We start from the raw sequence: 11227 nt of genomic DNA, 5'->3' as shown, positions 1-11227 counted from the left end.
GAACGAGAAAAGCTAGAGAGGCTGTTGAGCTCTCCTTGGAGAGGGCTCACTTGTGTCTGACATCTCCACCGTACAAGTGGGTCTATTGGAACTGTTAATCGATCAGACCACCTTGTGGACATTGATCAAAATCACCGATGATTCCAGCTGTCTGATTGGTGTAATTTCTGTACATTGAATTCCGAAATTTTCTATTCTTATCCTGAAATCTATTTTAACTGGCCATTTCCTAGATAGTGGCTGGTAGGGCAACTGCTTGATCGTCCCATCATGCGTGCTCTAGAAGTGGGTCAGATGTTCTTGGAGGTGCTGGTTGTTCAAGGCCCACTAGGAAATCATCTGTCAAGGCTATGACATGTCTGTGAGTTGGGACCTCTTTTGGGTGCCTTCTAGACACTGAACTATGTTGAGCATGAAAACTATGAAAGCAAAGGTAGGGACCTGGCCCATCTGTTTTTGGGTGGATTCAAGCTTAGGACTGACTAATCATCTTGGGGCTGGGCCTCACTCTGAATTTTTGGGGCCAAATGCTATTCCAGCTGAGCTTGGCAGCTTGCAGTCTTGCAGTCTTGCATCTAGATCGTTGGTTTCTCTATGGGCTAGGAGCATGACAAGGTTGATTGGTTCCACCAATTTACTCTCCTAAGGGTCTGTTTGATAGTAATAAAAGTTTAGTTCAAGACAGCTTAAATCAGGCTTATCTTAGTCTAATTTGTCTTAGTCATTATCCTTCACTAGTTATACCTGAAATAAGGATGGATTATTTAGCTTATGTGGCATAGGCGTACATTGAAAACATAAAACATGTGGCGTATGTGTTGTGCTTGAAAATATATGATGACATATGGTGCATGCAGGTGTTTGAAGATGTACAATGGCATATTTGGAATGCTTGATGAATATGGCGACACATGCATTACATGTACAACTTAACACATGCAGGAAATGCAGTAATTAAGAGCATATAAGGTCCAATGTGGCATATTTAATGTGGCTAAAGATGGATGGTAACACTTACTTAACATGCATATCACAAGAAGAGTGCTTGGGTGTGTGGTAGACTCGCAAGAGTTTCAACACGTGGTCATGGGTTTGGACCACCCATTGTGGTGAAAAACCACTGGTGTGGTGTCAGTGCGTGTTTGTTTTTTTTTTTTTTTTTTGCTTATCAAGACTAAGTTGATCAAGGCATTTAGTAATACAAGAAAAACCTTATGCCAGTGGAAAATTTAAACTTGTCTTGATTTTGATTTTTTGTTTATTATTATTATTATTATTATTATTATTATTATTTTTCATCCAATACAGACAACTATAGACAAACATTAGACAAGGGGCTTTTCAAAAGCTATGGACCGAGCTTCTATTGCTGTGGAAGAGTGGGTTATTCTCCTGTGAAAAGGACAATGAAAGTGAGCTTTTACATGTCGCTGTTTCACTTATGTGGAACAGCTGAGCCATGCAAATGGTGGGCCGTACTATAAGGAATCCCATGGGGCAAAAATTGGGATGGGCCACTCACGAAGTGGCTACACTGTCAATGGTCTAATTCAATGCACCGGTGTGGCCCACTAAAAGAGTGGATTAGTCTTATCTTCGGCCCAGGTGATACGTATGGTGCAGCTCACCTTTGGCACGGTTGGAACATTCTACACAAGCAACACGTTCTCACCCTGAATATACATGGAAATGATGTCTCTGTGTACTGAGAAGCTATGTCTTCCACAATTCATAGCTTCTCCCACCTAAAGTCCTCTCAATTCAGTGGTCCCAAAATATAGCAATGAGTGAGGATGCAGTTTGCCGTATGTGGGGCCCACCGATACATGTGCCTGATTTAAGGTCGATAAGGTCACATCATTGATGTTTTCGTACTTTGGATAATGCCACACTCGTCCATTAGGCAGCCCATCTGCACCGTCGACGTGGCAAGTGCACGAGACACATCCAGGTTGTCCATCAGGTGGGGCAGAAGATTCGATGCTCTAACCATGAAAATCTTGTTGGTTCACTCGTCAGGTGGATGGGTAGCTTGGATTCCAAGTTAGTGCTATCCATTTGTTTCAAATTATCTTTCTCCCCATTTCACTTTATGAAACAGTGGTGATTGAACGGCCACCATTAAAAACTCTCTATACTCATAACAGCTTGATCCAAAACCTTTGTGGCCCACAAAAAGTTTTTTAACGTTCAATCACCACTGTTTCCCGTAGTGTGGTCCACCTGAGATTCATATCTGCTTCATTTTTGGGCCCATGGCTAAAAGGAGCTGACAATCAGAAATATGTAAGTCCATCGACCAATCAACGGTCAAGCATGCTCTATGCAGGCCTCAACAATGAGTCAACTCCCACCACATGACACCGATACGGGCGTTGGTTGGTACAGAGGCAGTAGAGGAAACGGCAGTATCCGATACGCACCCTTAAATTACATCAGCGTCCTTTGCGTGTGGACCAATCATCACCTCACTCAATCGCTTTTTCTCGGTTGCGTGATTAATCCGACCCAAAATGGTGAGTGATACTTACACGTCCACCTTGGGTTACCCGTACATCTATCCATACCATTCAAATTGTGCTTGCTACATGGGCTGTGGCCGATGGAAAGATCCCATTGATCCAATGATCCTAACCATCTGATTTTTCCATTGAAATTGGATCACCAACCATTTTAACTTTTCGTCCATCTATTCCACGGTCACTCATTGGAGAGTTAGGATTATCCGTTGCATGTGTACGTAAGATTCAATATCCATCACATTCCTCCGAGAGCATGAGACAACCCAAAAACATATACCTTATGATGATCTAGTATTAAACTATTTTCTGATTATAAGATAAGTAAAACATCTTCTTGACGGAGATTATGTTCATTTTAAAAGCTTGGGAAGACCCTCGTAATATATCCCTTTTTTTATTTTTTATTTTTTATTTAAATATATATATATAAATTTTGGGGTAGCTTGTTAGTACACACCCATGTCAGTGCGCACACTCCCTGTTAGCCACCCCCGCTAGGGATCGATACCAAGACCTCAAGTGTTGAAACGAGGTATCTCCACTCAGTCTGCCAGTTGAAGAAAATCTTGCTTCTTCCATCCACACATGAAGCCCAATTTCTTGTGTGGAAGGTGGCCCACCTCACGCTTCTATAGCCACTTGCTGCTTAAGTGCAACATTGCAAAGAATGCATGGGCCATGGGAACGAGTTTTGGCCGTGATGTTGCTTACACGTTTGTTTATCCTTGCAACTGGTACATATGGAAATATACCGTACACCATTGATATAAATAAGGTAAAATTATAAAGGAAAAGAGTCAAAAGTAAAAAATAATAATAAAAGATAAGATGCATAGAGATTTATATGATTTTACAATTTACTTACATTGATGAGACACTAATTACATAAGTTTTTTATTTATTAACAAAAGAAATAAAGAATACAAGGTTTATCTTTCTCTCTCTCTCTCTTTTTTTTCTCTGACTTCTATTGTACAAGGAATTTCTGGTAAAGAATTACCAGTACGGTTACCCTTATATATATATATATATATATATATATATATATATATATATATCCCTTTTATAGATAGTAGCTATAGAGAGCACTTGCTTGAGAATTAAGAAATTAGGCTTTACATGTTCCTTGGAATGTAAAAAAGCAGAGAGATGTTCCATGTATGGAAACCATTAGAGTTTTATAGAGAAACGGTACATTGCATTAACATTTTCTTATTTAAAGACTAAGTTATTTAATAATATAAAAAAATAATCAATAACAACTGCCTAAAAGTTGACAATCATTAAATTGCGACAGGCTTAAAAGAAACCTTACACTAAACACCATCAACTGTTGATTTTTTGAGTCATCTTGCATATGCAAGAATACCCATTGGTGGTGCATATGGAAAAATAGACATGAAATTATTTTTGAAAATAGAGTCTGCTTGTTGGGGAGCAATAATGTTAAAGTATTTGGATATACATTGATACACCATCCTCCAAAGGCTAGAGCTATTAGAGCAAGTTGTGATTTAACACAGTATCAAAGTGAAAGGTCAAGTGTTCAAAATCAAGGCTAGGGGTGTACATTGAGTCGAATCGAGTCGAGTTGACCTCAGCTTGAATCGGCTCAGCCAATGACTGACCTTAGCTCGAACTCGGCTCGGTCCTCGAGCTTGACTGGGCAGCTCGGCTTGGTTTGATTAGCAACTCGGGCCGAGTTCAAGGCAAGATCAAGCCGAGTTCACCATTGAGGCATTTTCATAAATACCTGGACTGCAACTTCAAAATCTCACTGTATGTAAAATAGAAGCAATGATTTTACAGGTATTTTATCAAATATTTTCTAAGCAACATAAAAACCAAGAAAAAAAGGGTATTCGTTTCACGTACAAACCTTCCTTACCACTAGCCACACTTCGTTGAGTCATTTCATCAAATACTTGGTGAGCAACATAAATAGCAAAGTAATCGAGTCATCAATCCGGTTCGATCCGAGTTCGATTCGAGTAAAGTCGAGCTAGGGCTAGCTCGAACTCGGTTCGAACTCATTTTCGAGCTAAAAAAATCAGCTCGACTCGGCTCAAACTCAACTTCAAACCAAATCAAATCGAGCTTTTTTGAGTCGAGTTTAGCAAGCTAACCGAGCTAGCTTGATTTGTGTACACCCCTCATCAGGGGTAACAAATATGCCCCTGTAATATAAGTCAAGCCTAACCTATTTATGGTATGAGTGTATCTCCACCCTTGTTTAATATATTCTTATGTGGGGGAGTGTTAAAGTCCCTCACCTGCAGTGAAACCTTTTCTAGGAGCTATCATGATGTTTATTTGCCATCCAACGTGTTCTTACAGTAAATATCATATTGATCCAAACTTTTGTGACTCCCAATAAGTTTTGAATGGTGAGCGATCGAATAAAACCTATACATCATGGTGGGCTCTAAAGAGATTAACACACACCCTCACACCCACACACACCACATGGGTACTTGAACCCATAATAAAGAGATTAACACACACCCTCACACCCACACACACCACATGGGTACTTGAACCCATAACCTCTTTGTTGAAACCCACGTTGTCTACCACTGAGCAGAGCAGAGACCCAAAAAATTTAAAACTGAGGTATTTACTATGATACAATGTTGGGGCTGAAAATCTATGGGGCTCATCTTCAAAAAGCATTGATATGGACCCACATTGGATACTTAACCCTTCTTAACCCTTCAATACCAACAAATAGATGGTTAAGGTAGAGAATACATCAACGGTTCATATTCAACTAAACAGTCAATTATTCTTTTGCAAGAGTATCCTAGTCGGTGTTTTTTTTTGGGTGCACGGAGCATCCATGGTGAGGCCTATCATATCAACCGTTTGGATCATGGAACCATTGGTCATGCTTGTACAAACTGAAAACCGGAACATAGCATTGTGAGAATATGGCAGACGTGAGGATAGATAAGTCCAGGGACATTCTCCCAAACGTTGCATAAACAACAGTTCATGCGTAATGCATGGGTTTGGATTCTTGGAAGACTGAAAATCCCAGAGCGTGGCCTGATCATCTATCACGTTCTTCACGCTTGCTCATTCCAAACGCATTACAGCTCAGCCTCCATACACGCCCCACGTGCTACAATATGGCGCACACATGGAATATCCTACTCGTCCATCAGGCAAGCCCTACCTCATAAATTCCCTCGCAAAAAAATAAAATAAAATCGGTCCTGTCAACTGATACAATGGAGGGTGGAGCGTTCTTACCCTTCCATTAGTTTTCATGCACCACGTGGAGCATGATGATCAATGAAGCATCTTGAATTTTAGGCCCAAGGATTTATAATGTCGGGGCCACCTGATGGACGGCTTGGATGTTCCACTCGTACACCATGTAAGCAGATGTAACTTGGGCTCCCCACAAAAGTGGGGGTGGGGGATCCAAGCTGCCTCAAAAGATAGCCCCACCATGAGGAGCACCTACTCCAACAATCAGTCTTATCTACTGATCAAGTTGTAATAACCTTAGTTCAAGTAGTTACTTGTATACACTTGTACATATTAACTTATTTTATGGGAAAAATAATGAATGTTTAGAAATATTATAAAATATATTATCCTCGTTTATATTTACGGTAAAAGTGTTGAATTTCAGTAATCAAATTCTCTTTAAGGAGGTAGATTATAACACCCTGGAGTCTTACCATGAAGATTGGGACTAGACTACATATACACATCATAATATACACTTGAAATCTAAAAATTTTGCACATGAAAATTTGTTTCTAGGTATCCGATTATGATAAAACTTTAGATGGAGTATCTAGGGATAAATTAAACAGTACACTATCCGTTTCGGGTCCTAATTTCTAAAATCCACCGTCCATCAAGTCTATAATTTTCTGTATAGCTATCCACCACTTGATCGCACATTTTTGACCATTGGATTTCAAAATCAACCATTAAAGTTTACTTAAACAGTATTTCTGATCCTTAGGATCATTGGATTGTCGGAATGGACAATTAAATTCAGTTTCGTGTCGTATGGCCCACTTAAATAACAAATGATCCTGAATTTTAAATTATGGCTAATTAGGGTCTAAATAAATAAATTGAATGGCAAGTGAACCATACTTGTATTTTGCCATTTATTAATGGCCATATACTGTTTCCAATGGTATGTCTCACTTGATGGGTGGATAGGGCCGATTTTTGGATTAGGTGATTCTCATGGGGGGGCCAACCTACTGTAAACTGTGGTCCATCTATGAACAAGCTTAGACGAAGCCTGATCACAGCCCAATTAATGAACAGCTTAAATTTTAGGACTGGGCCAGTAATATTTCAGCCAAAGCCCATACAAGCCCAGCCCAGTCCATGGACAGCCCTGCATCAACCACCAAAGAAGCGGGACGTAATACTAAAACGAAACTCCAACTGCCAACCCAACTGCCCAAAATAGACAATCCAACATTTCAAAAGAAAATAGAATAAAAGAAAAGGAAAAGTAATATTTCATATCATTTTCTTTTTGTTTTTCTATACAAAAGACTTACCCCATTTTCAAGCGTGTGAATACGTAGGGAATTTAAGGAGATCCTCTCTACACATCAATCTAGCATAGCTAGAAATAAAAGAAAAAAAGGGCTGTATATATGTGTGTGTGGATGTGTATGATATTTATGTACAATAAAACCCTCAGTTTTTTTGGCTATGGGGCCCACAGGGACAGTCATTGTGTGGATGGCAAGCGTGGTGCATGTGACTCCACTAAGATGGACCACAGCACGTGTACATCCTCACAAGGGCAGGACTTCACATCCTCATAGAGAATATATATCCCTCTTCCTGAAAAAGATTAAAAAACAAGAAACGCATGAGAAAATGCTGTACATGCAATGAAAAGAAAATGCTGTCTAGCCTTCATATCTGACACATGTATGCCAATCCACATTGTTCAATTTGTAGGTCCCTCTTTGGATGGAACATATCCTAAATATTATGATGGTCAGACAATCAAAACCATCTGATTGAAGGAAACAAATGTGACGGTTAGAAAGGAGATAGATGTTCAGATCATCATGAATTTAGGTCTGTGCTCCATCCACAATGTGTATGTGTCTGACGTTTCGGATGGTCCAGATTGATGTACATTTATGTCCAGTGTAGTGTGTGAGTCACAACCACTTAAGAAGTGTTGAAGAACTAACATCATGAATGAGATAATGGTGGTATTTGGAGAAACGGGTTTCAACCAAAACCATGCAATACTAGCACTAGACGGAAGTGGTGCACACATGAGAAGATGGTAATGGTGCCATATGGTTTAATGCAAAAGTGCATGAAAAATTAAAAGAAGCTGTAATACTACATATATGGAGAGAAGATAGCAAGGGTAAAATGAGAAATACTCTTCTTGTGGACTGAATGCAGGCGAAGCCATATCTTCTTCAATGGGGAGAAGAGGGACTGCAACCACCCCATTTAGAGAAGTTGGTTTGTGTTTCATAATAAGTAGGAGAGGAAATAGAGAGAGAGAGAGAGAGAGAGAGAGAGAGAGAGAGAGAGGTTTGGTTGGACAAGGGTGAAGTCTACAACACTATTTCTATCATATTTGAATTCCCTTGCAGGCCAATCTTGCATACCACGTTTCTCTTGGGGATCGTCTACACGCCTGTTTCACGTAGTGCGTACAACACCCAAGCGATTTGTGTATACGAAATCCACTCTGTCCATCAGGTGGTAACACTAATTTTCACCAAACCCAAAAAATATCAATCTGATAGAAAACTCATATGGGCCACACCAATGGAACATTTCAAGATCACTATTAAAACCTCAAGTTCAGGTGTTGTGACCCGAGTGAGTTTTGGATGAGGCTGATTTTTGTACTTTCCCTTCATCCTGGTGAGTCACATCTGATGAAGGGGTTTGATGAAATTTACACTCCATGGTGGCCCCGGACATAAACCTGTGGTTTGCGTACCATCCCCATTGTTCCCTTTGGTGTGGCCCACCTGAGAGCGGATCTAAATGATTTTTTTCCCTAGGGACTAGCATAGAGGATCACTCCGCACGGACGGAGTGGATTTCACATATGAAACATGGTGGGCCACAAGGATCTTGGGTGTTTTACACGCCGGGTAAAACAGGTGTTAGAGAGGACACCAGTCCTTCTCTTGGTACCATGTCACTATCTACCACTGTAACCGTGTCGCGGAAGACGGCAATACCGCCCTTTCCATTTCTTACCCCATAATACCAATGTGTCACGTGTGGGGAGAGTGGGTGGGCCCCACTTGTAGCGTACCAGTGGGGCTACACATCGACAGTGTAACTCACATACTAATTAAAATCAGGCCGGCCGGAATAATTAGTTGGACAATTATTAGTAATGGATTAAAAAATAAGACGAGTCGGATCGGACTTGTCCGAGTCGACTCGATGAGCTGAATCGAACCAATTTTGATACCACAATTCACCCCGACTCAGGCGAGTTAGGCTGATTCAGCCCTTGCTATTTGCCACTCCACTCGAGAATGGCCGAGTCGGTCCAAGTCGCCAAGTATTTTAGCAATGCTTATACACCCTATCCCAGCCCGCCCCCAGTTACTCAACACTACTGGACTGAGTACATTAGTAGCTCAAAGCCGGGCTGCACTCTGGCTGCGTATTGTGTCATTTTTCGACCATCATTTTTGGTAGATGGTGTGACCCAGCTGATCGAGCCACCGAAAATATGAGTGCTCACCTTATGAATAGCCCCGGTCATAATCATACTCTCGCGTCGCTCTATGACATTCCTTGGATAACAAGTCAAAGACTTTTTTTTTTGGTTTTTTTTTTTTGTTTTTTTTCTTGTTTCGGCAATTCTACCAAACATGATATTAGAAATGCTCCTTTTCTTAAGAAATCAAGCCAAGGATTCTCTCACAAGCAGCTTGGTTTTATCCAGATAGCGGCATCTTGGTTTTGTAGACAAAGGTACGCAGATTGCGTCCTACCCCCGCCCGGACGATAATCCATCCGGGCAGGGCTCTGTGGGGCCTACCGTGATGTAAGTGTTTTATCCACGCTGTTCATCGTTTTTCTCAGATCATTTTAAGGTGCTAAAAAAAATGAGGCAGGAAAAAGGCTGAAGTGGACCACAAATTTGAGATTGAACGTTCACTATTAAAAACTTCTTGGGAGCTGGAGAAGTTTCGGATCAAGCTGATATTTGTTTTTTCGCTTCATCCACGTCTACATGACCTTATGAATAGGTTGGATGGTTAAAAAACATCACGATGGCCCTTAGAAAGGTTTCAACGGTGAATGTCATTATCACTGCAGCTTCCTTTGGTGTGGTCCACTAAAGTTGTGAAACTACTTAATTTTTTGTCTTGTACCTTAAAATGATCTGAGAAAAAACGATTAACGGCGTGGATAAAACACTTACATCACGATGGGCCCACAGAGCCGTCCGGCCGGGGGTAGGACGCAATCCGCGTCCGTAGAGGGAGATCCCCAGTAGTTGTACTCGTACAATCAAATAGATCCACGTGTCAAGAGAAAAGCATACATGCACGAGCGTGGCACATATGTGCATCATCAGGGACAACAGATGGGTCCCACCATGAGCATGGTCTGCCCAAAAATCAAGCTGGTTTACATGGGTATTTTGAGTATAGTCGTTTATTTTATAACCATCCATTTCTTTTTTCACCAGATGAGTGGTTGGGTCTAAATTTTGTGGCCAGGGCATGCTTTTGGTGGGACCCAATTGATGGGTGAGCCGGCACATGTGTACATGATCTGGCACTAATCAGATGGGTCCCAGCTCTGCCCAAAAAATCAAGCTGGTCCACAAGTGAATGTTGAATATAGTTGTTTCTTTTATAACCGTCCATTTTGGTTGGGCCTAATTTATGTGGCCAGGGCATGCTAATGGTGGACGGTGCACATGTATACCATGCAGGGACATGTGCTAAGAATCCCCCCTGCAACCAAATCATGCTTATTTGAATAAAATAGAAAGGTTATTTAGACATTACAATGGCATAAGTACAAATCTTTAGAGATTACAATATCAGATTGGCATAAAATCTGCTTAGTCACAAATTTGAATGTTTTTAAGGGTGCGTTTGGTTCCACCAAATGCCAAATTTCATGATTAATAAAATCTAGTTTGGTGCAAAATATCATGAAATTTCTTCGTATTTTAGTGCCACCGAATGCACCTTAATAGAAATAAACAGTTGGAGACGTGTAAGCGGCCCACCAAAATCATTATTAGGCTTAATCCTGATTTTCAAGAAGCCTACGCAGAGAGGTATCCATACCAGTCCATGAGCTAAATCTTGTGGGCCCAGACCCATAATGACCAACAACCTAAGGATCTGGGTCTAACCAGGGCCATCCATGGATTGCTGCCTCGTCTGAGTCAACTCAAGCTGAGTTGAGCCTGACCCAGTTTGGCACCACGAGTCACCACCCCGACAACACCCCAGTACAGTACCGCAAGCCCGACTCAGTGAGTCACCTGTGTCTTGATTCAACTTAGGACCCGGACGAGTCGGTCCGAGTGGCTGAGTAAGTAAATCATGGGGGAGTGGATCGGGTGTTACCCGGGTAACACTGTAGTAGGTGTTTCCCTGACTATGGGGCCTACCTTGATGTATGTATTATATATCCATGCCGTCCATCCTTTTTCCCAGTTCATTTCATGGTATGATACC

The 11227-nt window shown here is 41.1% G+C and overlaps 1 long non-coding RNA gene across 1 annotated transcript; it reads right to left on the bottom strand.

Moving 5' to 3' along the window:
* Positions 1–7001: 7001 nt before the first annotated feature.
* Positions 7002–8060, bottom strand: LOC131224029 (uncharacterized). Its single transcript, XR_009160804.1, has 2 exons — positions 7922–8060; positions 7002–7358 (listed from the first exon to the last, which is right to left on the bottom strand). It is a non-coding gene; the product is annotated as an uncharacterized LOC131224029 (long non-coding RNA).
* Positions 8061–11227: the final 3167 nt, after the last annotated feature.

Source organism: Magnolia sinica, chromosome 13 (assembly GCF_029962835.1).
Source record: "Magnolia sinica isolate HGM2019 chromosome 13, MsV1, whole genome shotgun sequence".
In the NCBI taxonomy this organism is placed as follows: domain Eukaryota; kingdom Viridiplantae; phylum Streptophyta; class Magnoliopsida; order Magnoliales; family Magnoliaceae; genus Magnolia; species Magnolia sinica.
The sequence above is the reverse complement of the archived record's forward strand: the minus strand, read 5'-3'. Positions and strand labels throughout refer to the sequence as shown.